This window comes from Zingiber officinale, chromosome 4B (assembly GCF_018446385.1).
Source record: "Zingiber officinale cultivar Zhangliang chromosome 4B, Zo_v1.1, whole genome shotgun sequence".
Classification (NCBI taxonomy): Eukaryota; Viridiplantae; Streptophyta; class Magnoliopsida; order Zingiberales; family Zingiberaceae; genus Zingiber; species Zingiber officinale.
Window position 1 is genome coordinate 44,366,548 of NC_055993.1, and position 23,496 is coordinate 44,390,043.

Genomic DNA, 23,496 nt, shown 5'->3' on the forward strand with positions numbered 1-23,496 from the left:
TCATCCGTTATGGAGGAAGGCACTCAGAGCCAACGCGCAAGCTTGTTTGCATCACTTACAAACCAGTAATGGAGACCATGGGATTTATTTAAAAATCCCTCTCCCACTTAGTTATTTATAAACGAGGAATTTTAACTATGCTAGCCTACTAGTCATGTATACTAACATGCACACACAGCACAATATAAAAGCAATAAATAGAAAATCTAATTTTCAACTATTATGGCTTTTATCTCTAGTTGTCCTCCGTGTGTTGTCATCCCAAGCTGCTGCCATATTTGGCCACCGCCATCGGGTCTAGCTGTCGCATCCATCTTGCTCCTAGTTCCGCTGCGCCTCTGGTCCTTAGAAGGTTCCACGCTTTGCAAGATTCGATCAGTGACATAAATAGAATTTTACATTTTGATCCTATATTCCATAAAAGGAATGTACATGTATCTAGATCAAAATAAAATCCTAATAAAACTAAATACAGCTCCTGCTATATTTAATACAATCATGCACACACAGATAAATGCCCTTGACATGTCCAAGGGTCCAATCACACACATAATAACTAAAAGCCATAATAGTTGGATCCTGCATCCACAAAGTTAGCACATCCTACTATTAACCTGCCTAAATTATGTATGACATGTGCATAATTAAACTAATACCAAATACACAGAGGCAAAACCCTAGCTCTGATACCAATTGATGGTTGCTACTCGGAAAACCTAGAGGTTCCACTGTACAAAAATTTTGTACAAAGGTCTGAACCTTTTCCTAGCTACCATGTGTTCTTTTAAATTTAATTTTGGATCGCCTGCGGAACTTAACACGTTTGATCCAAAACTTAATCTATTTGTTCTTTTAGGTTTTGACTTGGATCTCCTGCGAAACTTAACACGTTCGACCCAAGTCACCTTAAGTTATTAATTCCATTAAATATTAATTTCCATAATTGGTTCCCAGTACTGACATGGCAAGGTACATGGCCTTCTTAGATATGGGAGCAACCACCACCGACTAGATAAAACCTTTTATGGAAAGCTAATATTTAATTTCCTAAAATAACTTTAGGTTAACCGAAAAAAACAATCAAATCACAAGGAAAAGAAAAACAAAAGAACACTATATCGAAAACAAATTCGAAACTCTAGAATCGTATGCCTCTTGTATTTAGTATTATTTCCAAAAATAACTAGTATGATGCGGAAACAAAAATTACTAGTTTTACCTTTTAGAAAGACCTCTTGATCTTCTACCGTATTCCTCTTCTAACCTCGGACGTTGTGTGAGCAACGATCTTCCGAGATGAGAACCACCAAGCACCTTCTTCTTCCTTACAAGTTTCGGCCATCAAAACTTCTCCTAGGATGAAGAGGTTCGTCCACCACCACCATGCTCCAAGGGATGCTAGAAAAGAGGCTTCTTTTCTCTCCTTCTTCTCCTTCTTAGATCCGGCCACCAAAGATATCTCCACCATGAGAAGGTTTCGGCCACACAAAGGAGAGGAGAGGAAAGAAAGGGCCGGCCACACCCAAGGAGAAAAGAGAGGAAAAATAGAATAGAGTCGTTCACCTTGAAGCTTCCTTTACCCCCTCTTTTATAATCCTTGGTCTTGGCAAATAAGGAAAATTTAATAAAAACTTCCTTAATTCTTTTGCCATTGAAAAGGAAAATTTATATAATTAAAATAATTTTCTCTTTTCAAATTATAATGGCCGGCCACTCTTCTCCCCAAAACAAGTAGAGTTTTAATTAAAACAAAAATTAAAACTTCCTAATTTATTTCTAGAAATTTATAAAAATTTCTCCAATAATTTTAATCCCTTCATGATTGATTAATAAAAAGAAATTTTATAAATTAAAATCTTTCTTTTAAACATGTGGATAATTTCCAAAAAGGAAAGTTATCTCTAAAAATTAAAATCTCCTTTCAATCTACAAATAAGGAAAGATATTAAATCTTTTCTTAATCTTTTGTAGAAACTAAGAGAATTTTTAATTTTCAAACTTTCTTTTAAATCATGAATATAATTAAAAGGAAAGTTTTTACCAAAATTAAAATCAACCTTTTAATCTACAAATAAGGAAAGAGATTTTAACTCTTCTCTTAATCTTTTGTAGAATCTTATAAAAGGAAGGATTTAAATTTTTAAACTCTCTTTTAAATTATATTATCCACATAAGAAAATTTTTAAAATTAAAATTCCTTTTTATTTTAATAGGGACGGCCACGTGAATTCACCCTTGAACATACCCTTGGCCGGCCCTAGCTTGGTCTCCAAGCTAGCTTGGTCGGCCCCTATAGGATGGGTAAGAAGGTGGGTATAGTACTCTATAATTAAGAGGCTACGATAGGGACCGAGAGTAGGAATTGGTTTTGGTCTCCCGATAAAATTAAGCATCCCGGGCTCGCCCCGAACACACAACTTAATTTTATCAATAATAATTCATTCCACTAGAGAACTATTATTGAACTACCGCACCAATCCCAAATTACATTTTGGGCTCCTTCTTATCATGAGTGTGTTAGTCTCCCTGTGTTTAAGATAACAAATGTCCACTAATTAAGTAAGTTACTGACAACTCACTTAATTAATATCTAGCTCCAAGAGTAGTACCACTCAACTTCATCGTCATGTCGGACTAAGTCCACCTGCAGGGTTTAACATGACAATCCTTATGAGCTCCTCTTGGGGACATTCTCAACCTAGATCACTAGGACACAGTTTCCTTCTATAATCAACAACACACACTATAAGTGATATCATTGCCCAACTTATCGGGCTTATTGATTCATCGAACTAAATCTCACCCATTGATAAATTAAAGAAATAAATATCAAATATATGTGCTTGTTATTATATTAGGATTAAGAGCACACACATCCATAATAACTGAGGTCTTTGTTTCTTTATAAAGTCAGTATAAAAGAAACGACCTCTAATGGTCCTACTCAATACACTCTAAGTGTACTAGTGTAATTATATAGTTAAGATAAACTAATACCTAATTACACTACGACCTTCCAATGGTTTGTTCCTTTCCATTATGGTCGTGAACTACTGTTTATAATTTATAAGGTACTGATAACATGATCCTCTGTGTGTGACACCACACACCATGTTATCTACAATATAAATTAATTGAACAACTACATTTATCATAAATGTAAACATTTGACCAATGTGATTCTTATTTCTAGATAAATGTTTATACCAAAAGCTAGGCTTTTAGTATACACTCTAACACCATGAGCGGACCAACGGAGCACCGAACGAGCAAACTGACGTGCTACCACGCTGCGTCACGCTACCCATGAGCGTCACAACAGAGCACTGAACTGTGATGAAACTGGCGATGTGCTCGACAATAATGGAGCAATCTATCACACAGCATGCAATCATGCGAATGGTGCATGACACTAAGCATGGTAATATACTGAACCAATCTATATACATATATGATGTGTACCAGAGTCAATAAATCATATCAAGGGTACACAGATCAGATAAGGTATCACACCTAGGTTCTGAACATGGTGAAGCATGGTTATATCACTACCCCTAAGCATGTATAATCTGGTAAGTAATAACATGATATGCAAAACAAGCAATCAACCAAACATATAACAGGTATCGGGTAGTGACTAACCGAAACAATTAAGAAACATAATTGTTGCTATTTGTTAAATTCACTACTATGCATATCAAAGACATAAAGTCAAAAGTACCCGCCTCCGATATAGATCGAGCTAAACAACCTCTGTGTCGAAGTGCTCGTCCCGCGTCAAAGTCCTGTAATACCAATACATAGATATTTTATTTAGCTAAAATTCAAATGAATTGCTAAATAAAATTCCCAACACAATTTAGGGCAAAACCCTAAGTCATAATCATCAACCCACCTAATTTAACACATATAATTTAGTTACTCAACATGTATCAAATAACTAAATCAAACTCCTAATTCAATTAGGAAAACCCTAATTATTGATCAACCTTAACTGATTATCGATTAACTTATCCACATCAAGACCTAAATCCATAAACGTTAAACCCAAAAACCTTACCTTTCACTGATCTCTTGGTTCAATCCGTATCACCAACACCTGCAAACATTCTAGCCAACATAAGGATTCTAGTGGAGCTACTATAATCCGACAACAAGAGATTGAATCCAAAGTTACCCCTAAGTGTCTACTGATGGCTCTCAGCAAACACAAAAGAAAATAAATCCCGGCAGCCAGGACCAATGAATAACAGCACTGAAGTCTCAAACCACAATAGAAACCCTTGGGAGGAAAAGGGAGAACCTCGGCTCAGCAGTGAAAACTAGGGCACAGTGGACGATAAATAAGAATGGTGGCGCCGAGGAGATGGGTGTCGCGTGCTGAGGCTAGGGCACCGACGACGACTTGAGTGCCGGCGAGGAGAAGAGTTGGTCGGCACTGTGAGTTACGGCCGGCGGTGGATCTAGGGCACGGCTGGCGCAAGCGTCGCCGACGCTTAGGAGAAGAGAAGAAGAAGTGGCGGGCGGAGGTTGGCTCGGCTAGGGCACAGGGCGATTGGGGGTGGCAGAGCAGAGAAGAAGAGAAGGGAACAAACCCTCGATCGCGGCTTTAAATCGCGAGGAAACCGCTTGGCGCCGGTTAGGGCAAGGGGAGAGGGCTTCGGGCGCATGGCACACGGGAAGGAAAGGAATGAAGGAAAATGACGAAAGAAAATAAGAAAAAGAATAAAAGAAAAAGAAAGAAAATCAAACATTTCCTCTTTAAAATGGGGTAGCCTAAACAAGCTTTTTCGGGCCCCATTTTCATCCCCGTTAACTCATCCATACGAGCTCCGAAAAATTTCCAAAAATTCCGAAAATTCCCTCATTAATATTCGCCTATTTTTAATATTTTACATTCTCCCCCACTAATAAAAATTTGGTCCACAAATTTCATTATCTACCATCAGCAAGTACTAACAACAGATATAAAGTATAAATACTGAACGGTAAATTAAATCACATACCTCAAGTAAAAATATGGGGGTATCGAGTTCAGATAGTATCCTCGAGCTCCCAAGTAGCCTCCTCATCCGAATGATGCTGCCATCCGACTTTAACCAGCTGGATAGTCTTGTTCCACAACTGACGCTCCTTCCGGTCCAAAATCCGTACTGGAATCTCCTCATAGGTGATGTCAGGCTGAACTGGAACGGAGACATCTGTCAGCACATGTGTCGGGTCAGGTACGTATCTCCTCAGCATAGATACGTGGAATACATCGTGCACGCCTGCCAGAGACGGTGGTAGTGATAGCCGGTAAGCTACTGCTCCAATCCTCTCCAGAATCTGGAAAGGGCCAATGTATCGCGGAGCTAGCTTACCTCTGAGGTGAAACTCGCAGAAATACATGATCACCAATAGAGAACTCCAAAGGTCTGCGTCTTCGATCTGCATAACTCTTCTGGCGGTCCTGTGCCTCTGACATCCTCTATCGGATAATACGGACCAACTCTACATCCTGCTGAGCTCTATGAGGTCCCAACATCTAGGCCTCTCCAACCTCATCCAAGAGGGTGGGTGTCCGACAAGGCCTACCATACAACGCCTCAAACGGTGCCATCTGGATAGCCGAATGGAAGCTATTGTTGTAGGCGAACTCTACCAATGGCAAGTGGTCCTCCCAACTGCCTCCGAAATCTATAACACACGACCTCAGCAGGTCCTTTAAAGTCTGAATGGTCTGCTCTGACTGTCCATCTGTCTGCGGATGGAAAGCTGTACTAAATCGGAGCTGCGTGCCCAAGGCCTGCTGCAGACTCTGCCAGAAACGAGATGTGAACCGGGGGTCTCTATCCGAAATGATAGTCAAAGGAACACCATGTAATCTGATGATCTCCCGGTAATACAGATCTGCCAATCGATCCAGGGAATCAGTCCTCCGGATCGCTAAGAAGTGTGCGGATTTGGTTAATCGATCAACGATTACCCAAATCGCGTCATGGCCTTGTCGTGTCCTCGGCAATCCCACCACAAAGTCCATAGTAATATGTTCCCATTTCCACTCAGGAATAGGAATTCGCTGAAGTAATCCGGCAGGTCTCTGGAGCTCAGCCTTCACCTGCTGACAGACAAGACATCTAGCTACAAATTTCACGATGTCTTTCTTCATATCGTTCCACCAGTAGGAACGCCTCAAATCTCGATACATGCGGGTCCCGCCTGGATGGATCACAAATCGAGAGCGATGAGCCTCCTGAAGTAGCTCCTGTAAGACCGGATGAGACTGAGGTACGCACAATCTACCTCGGAAGTATATAATACCCTCCTCGTCTCGTGTAAACTCGGTCTGCTACCCGAAGTTATCTGACTGCCAATAAACTGCAAATGCTGATCACTGGCCTGGGCCTCTTGGATCCTCATCCTGATCGACGACTGAGCAACCATGGAAACAAGAATATCCTGCTCTGTCTGTCCCTGCTCCTCAAGGTCTAACTTAGAGAAACCCTAAACCAAGTCTGTAACTAAAACTCAGTGGCAAGCCAAAGTCCCTCTGGATTTCCTGCTGAGTGCATCGGCAACCACATTAGCTTTCCCCGAGTGGTAGCTAATGGTACAATCGTAATCTTTCAGGAACTCCATCCATCTCCTCTGTCGGAGATTAAGCTCCTTCTGAGTGAAAATATATTTTAGACTCTTATGATCAGTGAGAATCTCAAATGTAATACCGTATAAATGATGCCGCCAAAGCTTCAGAGCAAAGATGATGGCAGCTAACTCTAGATCATGAACCGGGTAGTTCTTCTCATGCTCCTTCAACTGTAGAGAAGCATAGGAGACTACCCTGCCGTGCTGCATTAGAACAGCGCCCAAACCCTGAAGAGACGCGTCTGTGTAGAGTACAAATCCATCCTCTCCAGAAGGTAAAAACCAAAACTGGAGCCGACACTAATCTCCGCTTCATCTCCTGAAAGCTGGTCTCGCAATCCTCGGACCACATGAACTTCACGCCTTTCCTGGTAAGACGTGTCAGCGACATAGCAATACGTGAGAAACCCTCGACGAAACGTCGATAATATCCTGCTAGTCCCAGAAAACTGCGGATCTCCTGAACTGATTTCGGCTGCTCCCAACTGGTGACAGCCTCGATCTTCTGAGGGTCTACTGAAATACCTCTGCTCGAGACCACATATCCCAGAAATCCGACTGAAGATAGCCAGAATGCACACTTGCTGAACTTCACGTACAACTGATGTCGACGAAGAATCTCCAAGACTATGCGAAGATGCTGTGCATGCTTCTCCTCGGAACGCGAGTAGACCAATATGTCATCAATGAAAATGATAACAAATTGATCCAGATACTCCAGAAAGATGTGGTTCATCAAGTCCATAAACACCGCTGGAGCATTGGTAGGCCCAAATGGCATTACCAAAAACTCATAATGACCGTATCTGGTACGGAAAGCTGTCTTCTGGATATCAGAATCTTCGACTCTCAGCTGATGATATCCGGATCACAGATCAATCTTAGAATACACTGATGTACCTCTGAGCTGATCAAACAAATCCTCGATCCGTGGTAAAGGATATTTATTTCTGACGGTCACTGCATTCAGCTGTCTATAGTCAATACATAGCCTCATGGTGTCGTCCTTTTTCTTAACAAATAACACTGGAGAACCCCATGGAGAAACACTAGGGCGAATAAATCCCCTATCCAAAAGCTCCTGGAGTTGAACCTTCAGCTCGTTCAACTCTTTTGGTGCCATACGATAAGGAGCTTTCGATGTCGGTGCGGTCCCCGGAATCAGCTCAATAGCGAACTCCACTTGCCTTCTGGGAGGCAGACCTGGTAACTCCTCTGGGAATACATCCGGATACTCTCGGACTACCGGAACATCGGAGAGCTATGAACTACCGCTGTCCTGAGTACTAATCAAAGATAACAGAAAATCTTGATAGCCATGTGACAGCAGCTTCTGAGCCTGAATCGCTGAAATGATTGATATGTCGTCGTCTCTGATGCCAGTGAAATCCCACGAGGGTTAGTTCGGAGGCCGGAATGTGACAACCCTCGTCTGGCAATCAACTGTGGCATGATATGCTGACAAACAGTCCATGCTAAGTATAATATCAAAATCGACCATTTCCAATACTAAAAGATCCACCATAAGTATTAGGTTGCCAAAATCTAACGGGCAACCTCTGACCTCTTGGGTGACGCCCAAAGTATCACCGGACAGTAGAGAGACAGTCAATCGCTGGGGTCTGCCAGTGGGTAATCTACCAATCTCCTGCATAAAAGCACGAGATATAAAAGAATGCGAGCTACCAGTATCTATCAGTATATCTACAGATAAGGCATAAATAGAAATCATACCACGGAAAATCAATCCGTCGGCTCGCTGGGCATCCTCTCTGGTCATCGCATGAATACGCCCAGTCTCTGGCGGAGCAAGAGGTGGTAACGCTGCCTGCGACGGCTGTGTCTAGGCAGGAGCCTGCCACTGAAGTGGTACTGGATATTGCGCCAGAGAAGTCTGAGAGGGTGGCGACTGATACTGTACTGATGGCTGAGACTGCATCTGATACTGATCATGTGGCTGGGACTACAGCTGATACTGCCTCTGTGTCAGATAATGAGATCCCAGAACGGAGCTCTAGGGTACTATGGGAGTACTGGGGTACTCCTGTCCGAGCATGCAAAATGCAGCTGCTGAAGTGGAAGTTGTCCCCTGCTGGCGATGTGAGGGTGAAAATCTCCGCCCTCCTCGTCTAGCCCCTGACTAACTAAGCTGTCCTCCTTGAGCAGTAACTTTGGGAGTAGTATGCTGAGCCTTCAATTGGCAATCTCGACTCTGGTGACCAGGCAGTTTGCAATAAAAGCAAACTGACTATCCTAGAGAGCAGGCTGTGGTGATGTGATCTCTGGATCCATATCAGAAATACTGAATGTCGCTGGCGGGTTGTTTCCGGTTCTGTTGAGGAGACCGGAAACGTCCTGAGGAAGACTGCCCTGACTTCTGAGGCCTACGAGAAACCCTAGAAGTACTCTGACCTGTCCGAGTATGACTACTCTGCTGCTGTGTAGCCGATGGCTGCTGGATCTGTCCAGATGTCTGACCAGACTGTTTCCTTTTTCTGTCTGGAAACGCTCTCTGCTGTGCTGCCTCAATCATGAGGGCTCTATCCAATGTCTCCAAATAAGATGTGATACCAAGACCGGCAAGCCTTACTTGCAAATGTCCATCCAGCCCCTAAATGAACTGCTGCATACGTGAACTGTCCTCAGCAACTAGCTCTGGACAAAATCTGGCCAATCTGTCGAACTCTGTATTATACTCTGTCACCGTTCGGTTGTTCTGTCGCAGACTCAGGAAATCCTGTCGGCGAGCCATCTGATAAGCTCGTGGGAAGAAATGGCTCTCAAAAGCCTCTCTAAATCTGGCCCAAGTGATGTTCTGCTCGTCGATGATGGAACGCTGAGTAATCCACCAAGTGTCGGCCGCGTTCCGTAAGTGAAAAGCAGCCAGCTCTGGTTTCTCCCACTCGGAGCAAGCCATATAGAAGAAGGTCCGCTCCATAGTCTCAATCCAAGATAGGGCCACACTCGGATCACAGTCTCCTCGGAAGAGTGTGAATCGACTCTTCATCGACTCTGCCAACACTGGAATCCTGGCTCGTGCCGCAACAATGTCAGTGAGGTGTGTCGGAACGGCTGTCGGGACTGGCGGAACCACTGGAGCTGGTGCTACAGGTGGTACCGCTGCATAAACCGGAGGAGGTACTCCCGGTGCTGCTGGGTAAACTGGAGCATATGCCGTCGGTGGCACTGTAGGGTGAACATAGGTGGCCGCGACTGGAGGTACCGTAGGTAGTGGTACCGGATGTGGAGCAGCCGGTATCCCTGATGCAGGTACAGTTGGTGCCGGATACATGGTGGGTCCAGGTGGCGGTGGTGCCGGGTACGCCGTAGGCTGCGGTGGAGCAGGTGTCGGGTATGCCAATGGTACCCCTGATGGTACCGTAAATACGGTAGGAGTGGATACCGTCGGTGCAGCTGAAGTAGGTACTTTTAAAGGAGCCATCGGGGTCTAAAAGCCTGACGCGCCCGCAGTACCTTGAGTCTGTCCTTGACTGACAGGCTCATCAACAGTAGGCATCTCTGGCATATCCAGAGATCCCGAGGTCCTCGTACGTGGTCGTCCAGCACCACGTCTCGCAGCTATTCGAGTAGATCTCCTCATATCTGTTAAATTATATTACAGATATTACTACAAGTATAAATAATTACTAAATAACATCATACCTAATTGATGTCTGGAGATGTTCCGTCGCTATCCAGTCCCCAAATTGACTTCAAAATTCTATACAAGAAAATCACCAGAAATCCATACTAAAATCTGAAACAAATACCCAGTTTGACTCGCAAACTTGGGCTAACCCAAATATCTAGAATACCAAAAGTAGGTATCATAACCCGCTCTGATACCAATTCCAATAAATTGATATCAGACAAATCCTGAAACTCCAACACACAAAAATCAAACTAGTATCGCCAACTTGGCTCTGATACCAAATAAATTGTCATGCTCCGGGGAAGTCCCTGTTCGAAGAAATTTCGGCAGCATCTCCCTTGTACGGCGGACAATCTGAAACTTTACTACATCACCATATACCTCAGCCACATGCGACTGGAATAATAACAATAATAGACAAACAATCACACATACATCCACGCAGTTTATATAAATTTCAGCCTCTAGCTGAGACAACCACGCAGTTTAATAAGAAATGCTAAGAAGACTCAAAATCCACCCTACTCAACTACACTCATAAAACGTAAATCCGACGATAAGATCAACTTACCTCTTCTGCCGTCTAGGCAGGCATGCAGTAAAATAAATCCAAATAAAAATCCTTCAACAAGTACAATCCATACAAGCTCCAAGTATCAAAACAAAACAAGTCTAAACATAGTCTAATAAAGAAGAAAACCAAAAGATCAATAAGCCCTCGTGGTCTGCAGGGGACTAGCAACTGGGACTCTCTCCTGACAGCATCAACCTGAAAATAATAACGGAGGCGGGGGTGAGTCCAACGCTCAGCGGGTAACAACTGATATACATAGTAAGGAAGTAACATCTAATACTAATTATGCGTACAGTCTCCTGACGTAATAAAGGTAAATGTAAACTGAAATAAACAGGAGAATACTGTACTAACCAGGATCTGGTACAAGGATAAACAGTCCGTGAGGTATAGAAATCCTGTATGCATGTCAAGCATGGGCATCCAACCAATATGCAGCAAATAAATGTAGTAAACACAATCACAAGAAATAAATGCATCAATGCGTATGATGCCAATGCATTCATGGTCACCCCTGACGCCAGTCAGCCATCTCACACACAATGGTGGGACTGAGTGGGTAGGGCTGTGACAACCGTGCACTCTGCATCACTACTCTTGATGAGTGATCGAGTGGACGGGATGTTGTCGGAGTACACACATACTCCTACCCCAAATCATAAATGGGGGAGCGCAATGCTCTCATCTCCCGGTACACGATGACGGGGAGGGATCTCGACGTGCTACCACGCTGTAATCACACTACCCATGAGCGGACCAACGGAGCACCGAACGAGCAAACTGACGTGCTACCACGCTGTGTCACGCTACCCATGAGCGTCACAACGGAGCACTGAACAGTGATGAAACTGGCGATGTGCTCGACAATAATGGAGCAATCTATCACACAGCATGCAATCATGCGAATGGTGCATGCCACTAAGCATGGTAATATACTGAACCAATCTATATACACATATAATGTGCACCATAGTCAATAAATCATATCAAGGGTACACAGATCAGATAAGGTATCACACCTAGGTTCTGAACATGGTGAAGCATGGTTATATCACTACCCCTAAGCATGTATAATCAGGTAAGTAATAACATGAGATGCAAAACAAGTAATCAACCAAACATGTAACAGGTATCGAGTAGTGACTAACCGAAACAATTAAGAAACATAATTGTTGCTATTTGTTAAATTCACTACTATGTATATCAAAGACATAAAGTCAAAAGTACCCGCCTCTGATATAGATCGAGCTAAACGACCTCTGTGTCGAAGTGCTCGTCCCGCGCCAAAGTCCAGTAATACCAATACACAGATATTTTATTTAGCTAAAATTCAAATGAATTGTTAAATAAAATTCCCAACACAATTTAGGGCAAAACCCTAAGTCATAATCATCAACCCACCTAATTTAACACATATAATTTAGTTACTCAACATGTATTTAATAACTAAATCAAACTCCTAATTCAATTAGGAAAACCCTAATTATTGATCAACCCTAACTGATCATCGATTAACTTATCCACATCAAGACCTAAATCCACAAACGTTAAACCCAAAAACCTTACCTTTCACTGATCTCTTGGTTCAATCCGTATCACCAACACCTGCAAACATCTAGCCAACATAAGGATTCTGGTGGAGCTACTATAATCTGACAACAAGAGATTGAATCCAAACTTACCCCTAAGTGTCTACTAATGTCTCTCGGCAAACACAAAAGAAAAATAAATCTCGGCAGCTTGGACCAATGAATAACAGCACTGAAGTCTCAAACCATAATAGAAACCCTAGGGAGGAAAAGGGAGAACCTCGGCTCAGCAGTGAAAACCAGGGCACGGTGGACGACAAATCAGAATGGTGGCGCCGAGGAGATGGGTGTCGCGTGTTGAGGCTAGGGCACCGGCAACGACTTGAGTGCCGGTGAGGAGAAGAGTTGGTCGACACTGTGAGTTGCGGCCGGCGGTGGATCTAGGGCACGGCTGGCGCAAGCATCGCCGACGCTTGGGAGAAGAGAAGAAGAGAAGAAGAAGTGGTGGGCGGAGGTTGGCTCGGCTAGGGCACAGGGCGATTGGGGGCGACAGAGCAGAGAAGAAGAGAAGGGAACAAACCCTCGATCGCGGCTTTAAATCGCGAGGAAATCGCTCGGCGCCGGTTAGGGCAAGGGGAGAGGGCTTCGGGCGCGCGACACACGGGAAGAAAAGGAATGAAGGAAAACGGTGAAAGAAAATAAGAAAAAGAATAAAAGAAAAAGGAAGAAAATCAAACATTTTCTCTTTAAAACGGGGTAGCTTAAACAGGCTTTTCCGGGCCCCGTTTTCATCCTCGTTAACTCGTCCATACGAGCTCCGAAAAATTCCCGAAAATTTTTCAAAAATTCCAGAAATTCCCTCATTAATATTCACCTATTTTCGGTATTTTACATTAGAAGTTCTCTCTTCTTCCTTTTCTTTCTTCTTCATTGGCCGAACCTCATCATCTCATGGAGCTTGAAGGTGGCCGGATTCTAGCATGGACAAGAAGGAGAGAAAGGAAGCATCCCTTGGAGCTTGGTGGTGGTGGCCGAACCACATCTATTCATGGAATATTTGTGGTGGTCGAATCATGCTTGGAGAAGAAGGTGGCTTAGGTGGATTCTCATCTCGGTAGATCGTTGCCCACACAACGCCCGAGATAAGAAGAGGAATACGGTAGAAGATCAAGAGGTCATTAAAGTTTACAAAGGAAGGTATAATTAGTAATTAATTTCTGCATCATACTAGTTGTATTTCTTTTGTATGAATTCTAAATACAAGAGGCAATTAGATCTAATTTTTCGAAATAGTTTTTCGAGTTTGTGTTTTCTTCTTTTTCGAATTTGTGATTCGATTGTTCTTTTTGGTTAACTAGAGTTATTTAAGGAAATAAATATTAGCTTTCCTTAAAAGGCTTTGCCTAGGCGGTGGTGGTTGCTCCCATATCCAAGAAGGTCATGTGCCTCGCCATGCAGTCCTGGAAGCCAATTTTGGAAATTAATATTTATGAAATTAATAACTTAGGTAGATTTGAATCAATAGTGTTAAGTTCCGCTTGCGATTCAAATCTAAACCATTAAGAATAGATAAGTTAAATTTGGAATCAATGATGTTAAGTTCCGTCTGTAATTCCTAATTTACTTCTAAAGAACACAATAGGTTATTTAAGGAAAGGTTCGACACTTGCACAAAAAAATTTTGTACAGTGGAACCGGTACGTTTTCCTAGGACTAACCAACAAGTATAAAAAGAAACTACCTCAAATGGTCCTGCTCAATACACTCATAGTGTACTAGTGTAATTTTATAGTCAAGATAAACTAATACCAAATTACACTACAACCACTCTAATGGTTTGTCCCATTCCATCTTGGTTGTGAGCTAATATTTATAATTTATAAGTAACTGATAACATGATCTTCTGTGTGTCACCTCACACTATGTTATCTACAATATAAATTAAATGGACAACTACACTTAGCATACATATATACATTTGACCAATGTGATTCTTATTTCAAAATAAATGTTAATACAAAAATAAGGTGTGAAGAAACCGAAGGGCAAGTGCGTTATATACAAGATGTCTGGACATTGGAAGGTGGACTGTCCTCACAGAAAGGAGAACAATAAAGGTATATCTTATTCTCTAGTGGTTGAAATATATTTAGTGGTGTTATCTACCGGTACCTGGTGTGTAGATACGGGAGCCACTGATCATGTCCTTAATTCATTGAAGGGGTTTCAGGAAACTCGATGACTACATGAAGGGGAGATTACTGTCTACATGGGCAATGCTACAAAAGTGGCAGCTATTGCAGTGGGAGATGTTTATTTATCCTTTGATAGGAATAAAATTTTGATTTTGAGAAATTGTCTTTACGTACCATGTTTTAGAAAGAACTTGATTTCATTTTCTAAATTATTTATGGATGGATATTCTGTTTCTTTTGATGACAAAGTAGTTGTCAAGAAAAATAGGGTGATTATCTGTTCTGGTATATTGGTTTACAATTTATACACTCTTAATCCAATAACTCCCACGATGCAACAAATGGAAATTAATAACACATCTTCTAATTCTAATAAGAGAAAATAGCCTTCGAAAATGAACCAAACATATCTTTGGCATCTAAGGCTAGGTCATATTAACTTGAGTAGGATTCAAAGGTTGATAGTCGATGGACCTTTGGGTTCATTGGTGAAGGAAAATGGCCAAGAGACCTTTTAAGGCACAGGGGTATAGAGCCAAAGAAGTGTTGGAATTAATTCATTCTGATTTGTGTGGACCTATGACTATCCAGGCGAGAGGTGATTTCAAACATTTTATGCCTGTTATAGATGACTATTCGAGATATGGGTACATTTACTTGATGCGCCGCAAGTCTGAGTGCTTTGATAAGTTCAAAGAGTACAAGGTTGATGTGGAGAAACGTCACGGTAAAAGTATCAAGACACTACAATCTGATCATGATGGAGAGTACCTCTTAGGAGAGTAATGGTGTAGTGAAACGAAGGAATAGGAATCTTATGGAAATGGTTAGATCAATGATGAGTTTTTCAGAATTACCAAATTCGTTTTGGGGATATGCTCTGGAAACGGCAGCGTATATTCTGAACTTGGTACCTTCTAAGTTAGTACCCTATACTCCCATAAAATTGTAGAATGAGCATAAGCCTAGTCTAAGACACATTCGGATTTGGGGTAGTCCAACACATGTGCTGAAGGGAGATGCTGATAAGTTGAAATCATGTACAGAAGTTTGCTTGTTTGTGGGTTATCCTAAAGGAATGAAAGGTGGTTTGTTTTATAGTCTCAAAGATCAGAAGGTCATTGTTAGCACCAATGCCCGATTTTTAGAAGAGGAATATGTAATGAACCACAAGCTCATGAGTAAAATTGTTCTTGAGGAAATAAGAGAGGACACGCCTAATTTAGTACCAACGGTACAAGATGAGATACCACAAGAAACTACAACACGTGTCACAAATGATGCACAATTATAGGTAGTGCCTCGTCGTAGTGGGAGGGTTGTTCGACAACCTGATAGATTCATGTTTTTAGGAGAGTGTTTGGACTTGATCCCAGGTGAACATGAACCTGATCCCTATACATATGATAAAGCACTCCAAGATAAAGATGCAGCATCTTGGCAAAGTGCAATGAACTCTAAAATAGAATCTATGTATTCTAATCAAGTCTGGGAGCTTATAGAACCACTAAATGCTGTAAGAATCATTGGATGTAAATGGGTCTACAAAAGGAAAAGAGGGACAGACGGGAAGGTGGAAACCTTTATAACAAGGCCTGTTGTAAAGGGGTATACTCAGAAAGAGGGAATCAATTATGAGGAAACCTTTTCACCAATAGCCATGCTTAAGTCTATCTGGATTCTCTTATCTATTGCTGCTCATATGGATTATGAGGTTTGGAAAATGGATGTCAAGACAGCTTTCCTTAACGGAAGTCTTGAAGAAAACATCCATATGAAGCAACCAGAGGGGTTCATTGCAAAGGGCAAAGAGCATCTAGTTTGTAAGCTCAATCAGTCCATTTATGAACTGAAGCAAGCTTCGAGATCTTGGAACATCCGATTTAATGAAGTAATCCAGTCTTATGGATTCATTTAGTGTCTCGGTGAGTCTTGTGTATATAAGAAAAGTGACAGAAATGTGGTGGTATTTCTTGTACTATACGTAGATGACATTCTGCTCATTGTCAACAATGTCAAAGTGTTGTCAGACGTAAGGGTATGATTGTCCAAGCAGTTCGATATGAAGGACTTGTGAGAATGTGGGCATATTCTTGGGATCAAAGTAATAAGGGATTGCAAGAAAAGGATGTTGTGCTTATCCCAAGCTTTATACATCGATACTATCCTAGCTCATTTTAGCATGCAAAACTCCAAGAAAGGTTTTCTACCTTTTCGGCATGGAGTACTTTTATCTAAAGAGATGTGCCCTAAAACATCAAAGGAGATAGAGGAGCTGAAGGTAGTTCCTTATGCTTCAGCTGTAGGAAGCCTAATGTATGTAATACTATATACGAGACCGGATATATGTTTTACCGTGGGTATTGTCAGCAGATATCAAAGTAACCTAGGATCGAGACATTGGATTGCTGCAAATCATATATTAACATATCTGAGAAGGACTAGAGATTATATGCTAGTTTACCTGGCAGATGATTTTCTCCCTGTGAGTTACACGGATTCGGACTTCTAATTAGATAGGGACAGTAGTAAGTCAACCTCAGGGTATGTGTTTACTTTGGGAGGTGGAGCCATAACATGGAGGAGTGTTAAGAAGAAATGCGTTTTGGACTTTACCATGGAAGCTGAGTATGTGGCAACCTCTGAGGCAGCCAAAGAAGATGTATGACTTAGAAATTTCTTGATGGACTTAGATGTGATTCCTGGTTTGGCCAAAATTATCACAATTTATTGTGATAATAGTGGTGCAGTAGCAAACTCGAAGGAACCACGAGCCCATAAGGCAAGTAAACACATTGAGTGCAAGTACCACCTGATACGAGACATCGTAAAGCGAGGAGAAGTTGTTGTCACCAAGATTACATCAATAGATAACCTGGCAGATCCTTTCACTAAGGCCTTTCTGGCGAGAGCTTTTGATGGGCATGTTGAGGGGATGAGAATCAGATGTATGGCAGCATATATGGCAGCATAGTCTTTTAGTATAAGTGAGAGATTGTTGGGATGTATACTATAAGCCTAGCTTTTGTATGAACATCTGTTTTTGAGATATTTTTGAAATGAGAATCACTTTAGTCAAATATCTGCATTTTATATTTATATATATGTCGATATAGTTGTCCATTTAATTTATATTATAGATAATATGGTGTGTGGTGTCACACAGAAGATCATGTTATCGATTCCTTATAAATTATAAATAGTAGCTCACAACCAAGATGGATAGGGACAAACCATTGGAATGGTTGTAGTGTAATTTGGTATTAGTTTATCTTGACTATATAATTACACTAGTACATTATGTGGGTATTAAGCAGGACCATTTGAGGTTGTTCGATTTATACTGACTATATAAAAGAACAGAACCTCTATTATTATGGATGTGCGTAATCTTAATCCCAATATAATAACAAACACATATACTTAGTATTTATTTCTTTAACTTATCAATAGGTGAGATTTATTCGTTAAATCAATAGACCCGATAAGTTGGGAGATAGTACAATTTATATGGTGTGTTATTGATTATAAAAGAAAACTGTTGTTAGTAATTATCCTTAAGAGCCAATCATGAGATGATTAGGCCTTTTGGTTACTAATTGAGTTAGACTCAAATGAACTCACTCATTGGATTGAGTTTAATCTGAATTAGACATATTAGATTAATGGGTTAGACTCAGTGGGTTAGACTTATTGGGTTATTAGATTAATGGTTAATCTAATATAATAAATCCAACCCATTAAGAGGAATACAAAGAGACAAAAGACCCTTGGTATTCATGGGATGAATATAAATATGTTTTTTGTCATTTATTTTTCATTAGATGAATTAGATGAGAAAAGGTGTCTCTTGAGCTTCTCTCTTCTTCCTCCTCCTTCCATGGCCGATTCTTAATGTTTGGTCGAACCATGCTTCTTGCTAGCACAAGAAGATGGTTCTTCTCCGAAGGCTTCGTTCGTGTGACACACGAAGGATATGTTCATGTGGATACCATAGAGGCGCGGACACTTGAACACGCTGAGATCTGGATCCAAAGAAAGGTTGCTGTCGGGATTGCGAAGGGCACGCAACAAAGGTATAATCCTATCATGTAGCTTAGTATAGATTATGAATAGAAAATGTTTCTTCCCTTCGCATGGATCTGCTGGATAAGAGGATCTAGTAATTTTTTCGCTGTGCTTTCGCGTGTTTAGCGCGTTAGATGTCAATAGTGGTATCAGAGCCACTGGCGAAGGGTTATGCTAAGTTTTAGAATTTTTATATATGATAGAGAAATTGAATGATAGGATTTACTGTGATTTGCAAAAATTATGAGTCTTGGCCAGACTATGAGTCTCGGCCAGTTTGTGAATCTCGGCCAAACTATAAGTCTTGCCCAGATTTTGTGTCTCGGCCAAATCCTAAGCCTTGACCGAAATGGATGTTTTGTTGAGAACAAAATGAAGTTGGTGTGTGACCAACAAGGTCTCGGCCAGAGATGTTTTGTTTAGAACAAAACGTAGTTGGTATTGCGGGTAGTAGGGTCTCGGGTAAAGCAACAACTCATAAAATGAGTATACAAAATAAATTTTGCTTCGGGGACCGCCGTGGCGTTGTGGCTCATAATTTATTGATTGAAATCATAGTAAATTTTATGTCATAAAATATTATGAATAGATATGACATGGTGCATGGTTATGGCCTTTTAACCCCAATTTGATTGAATGTGTGTTATGTTGTAATTCATAATACGGTCTGTGTGTCGTGCCTTCATCCCTTTTATTCTTGTTGTAATTATATTACATTCAAATGTAACTCAAGTTTCTGTAGATTTTGTAATGTACAAAATTAGAAAGAGTTAGTCTTCTAGAAGACGGGTGAAAAGGAATGAAGGATAACAACACACGACAACCAAGGAAGTGCTTGGAGAAGCGGCTTGGACCTAGGTTGACTTATATCTCTTCTTATTGGCTTGAGAAGATCGTAGTTTATGGGGGCCATAACCATGTCATATTTAAATTTGTGTATATGTTGATATATGCCATGATATGCCATGATATGTCATGAATGTATGTGATGCATGTGTAGCTATCGTAATTAGGTCATTTACATATGCCTACCAAAGTTTGGTACTCACTACTACCTCGATCATCTGTAGTCAGGTTTGCCAAAGCAAAGTGACTCATTTTATCTTGGTAGAGTGCGATTAGACAATTATGATGTCCGACTACTGGACTTTGGATATGACTTAACTAAGTTACCTCAATTGGATTGAGAACTTAAAGGCATAACCCATAAGATGTAAATTATATTATACTAGTCTTGGGCGATTAGCCAAAGCTAATTCAAGATGAATTATAATATGGATTTCATAAGATGGGAAAATGAACAAACAGTTTGTTCACCTAAAGATACAAGAGTTGCATAGGATATAATTGGTGAACGTTGTCTACCTGAGTTGTACTAAGTCTTGGGCGATTAGCCAAAACTAACTCAAGATAAGGTATAATATGGATCTTGTCCTATTGGTACACGTGCCTACCTAATTTATACAAGTCTTGGGCGATTAGCCAAACCTAACTCAAGATGAGGTATAATGTGGATCTTGTCCCACTTAAATGTCTTTGCTTTTAGGTTTAGAGCTAGTAGTGACTTGCTCCTATCAAGATTTAGAATTCAGTGGGAGAATCATTTAATTAAAGGCCTAATTAAATGATCTAAGTATGATACTTCTCTGCATTTTATTGTTGTAGACCACCATGTCGTTTAGTACATAGAAGACACTATCTCTGTGATCTGTCCTTGATAAGAATAAGCTCAATTGAGCTAATTTCCTAGGCTGGTATAGAAACATGAGAATAGTTCTCAAGAGAGAAAGAAAACTGTACGTTTTAGAGCAGCCTATTCCTGAAGTACCCCTGCTACTACCACTAGAGTTGATAGGGATGCTTACAAGAAGCATCAAGATGATACATTAGATGTATCATGCCTTATGCTCGCCACCATGAACTCTGAGCTTTAGAAGCAACATGAGAACATGGATGCTTATGATATGGTTGAACACTTTAGAAAACTATATCAAGGACAAGCAAAGCATGAGAGATTTGAGATCTCTAAAGCACGGTTTCAATGCAGAATGCAAGAAAGAAGTCCCGTCGGGCCTTATGTGCTCAAAATAATCGGGTATGTGGAGAATCTCCAAAGGTTGGGATTCCCATTAGGCCAAGAATTGGCCAACTAACCTTATTCTACAGTCATTGCCCGATAGTTATAGTTAATTCGTCATGAACTACAACATGAATGAAATTGACAAACCACTGCCTGAGATGTTGAGCATGTTGAGAACTGTTGAACTCAACCTTAAGAAGGCAAAACCTAGTTCCATTTTAATGGTGTCTAAGGGCAAAAGCAAGTGGAAGCCTAAAGGTAAGGGTAAGACCAAAGCCAAAGGAAAGGGCAAGACTCATGCATTGAAACCTAAATGTGGGGTTGTTAAGGAAGGAACCTGCTTCCATTGCAGTGAGACCGGACACCGGAAGAGGAACTGCAAGGTATACCTAGAGGAACTGAAAAGGAAGAGAAGTGAGACTTCTGCCTCAAGTATATATGTTATAGATGTCAATTTATCTATTTCTTCTTCATGGGTATTAGATATCGAGTGTGCATCACACATTTATACTAATGTCTAGTGGAAGAGAAATAGTAGAACATTGACAAAGGGCGAAGTGGACCTACGAGTAGGCAATGATGCAAGAGTTGCTGCTGTCGCTGTAGGAACCTATTCCTTATCTTTGCCCACTGGACTTATTTGAGAACTAGAAGAGTATTGTTATGTGCCTGCTTTAACCAAACCATAATCTCTGTTTCTTGTTTAGACAAGAAGGGGTTCTCATTTATAATAAAGGACAAATATTCTTCTATATATTTAAATGACATGTTTTATTGTAGTGCACCTCTGATAAATGGACTCTATGTTCTAGACTTTGAAAATCCAAACTATAACATAAATACCAAGCGGTTCAAATCTAATGATTTGAACCAAACATATCTCTGGCATTGTGGTTTAGGTCACATAAATGAGAGTCACATATCCCAACTCTATAAGGAAGGACTGTTGGACTCATTTGATTTTGAATCATATGAGGTATGCAAATCTTGTCTTCGAGCTAAGATGACAAAGACTCCATTTAGTGGACATAGAGAAAGGGTTAATGATCTGTTAGAACTCATACATACTGATGTATGTGGCCCTTTCAGAATAGCAGCTAGAGGAGGCTATCATTACTTCATTACCTTCACTGATTATTTCAATAGATACGGCTATGTGTATTTGATGAGACACAAGTTAGAATCCTTTGAAAAGCTCAAAGAATTCAAGAATGAAGTATAAAACAAACTTGGTAAGAGTATTAAGATGCTTCGATCAGATCGAGGTGGGGAATACCTTACCCAAGAGCTTCATGACCATCTCGTTGAGTGTGAGATCATATTTCAACTCACTCCACCTGGAACACCACAATGGAATGGTGTATCAGAAAGGAGGAACCGTACTTTATTAGATATGGTATGATTGATGATGAGTCATACATATCTTCCTACTTCCTTCTGGGGACATGCTCTAGAGACAGCCACTTTCACACTTAACCGAGTTCCATCCAAAGCCATCATAAAGACACCATATATGATATGGACAGGGAGGAGTCCCAATATGTCCTTTATGAAGATTTGGGGTTGTGAGACTTATGTTCGACAGCAAGTCTCTGATAAACTATGACTCAAATTAGATAAGTGCTACTTTGTTTGATATCCCAAGGAAACAAAGGGATATTACTTCTATAATCCTACACAAGGTAAGATGTTTGTTGCCAGGACTGGTGTGTTTCTAGAAAGGGAATTTATTTCTAGAAAAACTAGTGGGAGTGAAGTCGATCTTGAAGAAATTCAAGATACTAGCACTGACACCGTGATGAAAATTGAACAGGTACCACAAGATGTTATGGATCGGGATGTTGTTATACCATAAGAAGTTGTGGAACAACAACCTGTTCAAGTAGCACATGCTCTACGCATATTTGATAGGATTCGTTGTCAACCTGAGAGATATTTTTTTCTCTTGTCTGACCATAGTGATGTAGAGCTTATTGGTCTCAATGAGCCTATATCTTATCAAGAAGCTGTACAGGGCTCAGATTTTGAGAAATGGCTAGAGACCATGAGATCTGAAATGGAATCCATGTACACTAACAAAGTATGGACTTTGGTTAATCCACTTGAAGGGATCAAACCCATTGGGTGTAAGTGGGTCTTCAAGGTGAAAACTGACATGGATGGTCATATGCATACCTATAGAGGTAAATTGGTGGCTAAAGGATTTAAGCAGATTCATGGTATAGACTATGATGAAACCTTTGCACTAGTTGCGATACTCAAGTCCATTCGGATCATACTTGCTATTACTGCTTACTGTGATTATGAGATCTGACAGATGGATGTTAAAATCGCATTTCTTAGCAGAAATCTACTCGAGGATGTGTATATGACACAACCTGAGGGTTTTGTAGATCCAGAGCATGCTAGAAAGGTTTGTAAGTTGCAAAGATCCATTTATGGATTGAAGCAAGCTTCTAGAAGTTGGAATCTTCGATTTGATGATGCGATCAAAACGTTTGGTTTCATTAAGAATGAAAATGAATCTTGTGCCTACAAGAAGGTTAGTGAGAGCATAGTCATTTTTCTCATATTGTATGTAGATGACATACTTCTCATTGGAAATGACATCCCCACTCTTCAGTCGGTGAAAACTTGGCTTGGAAATTATTTCTCAATGAAGGACTTAGGTAAAGCAGCCTATATTTTGGGCATCAAGATCTTTAGAAATAGATCCGGGAGATGGCTTAGTCTAAGCTAGAGTACATATATTGACAAGGTGCTTAAAAGTT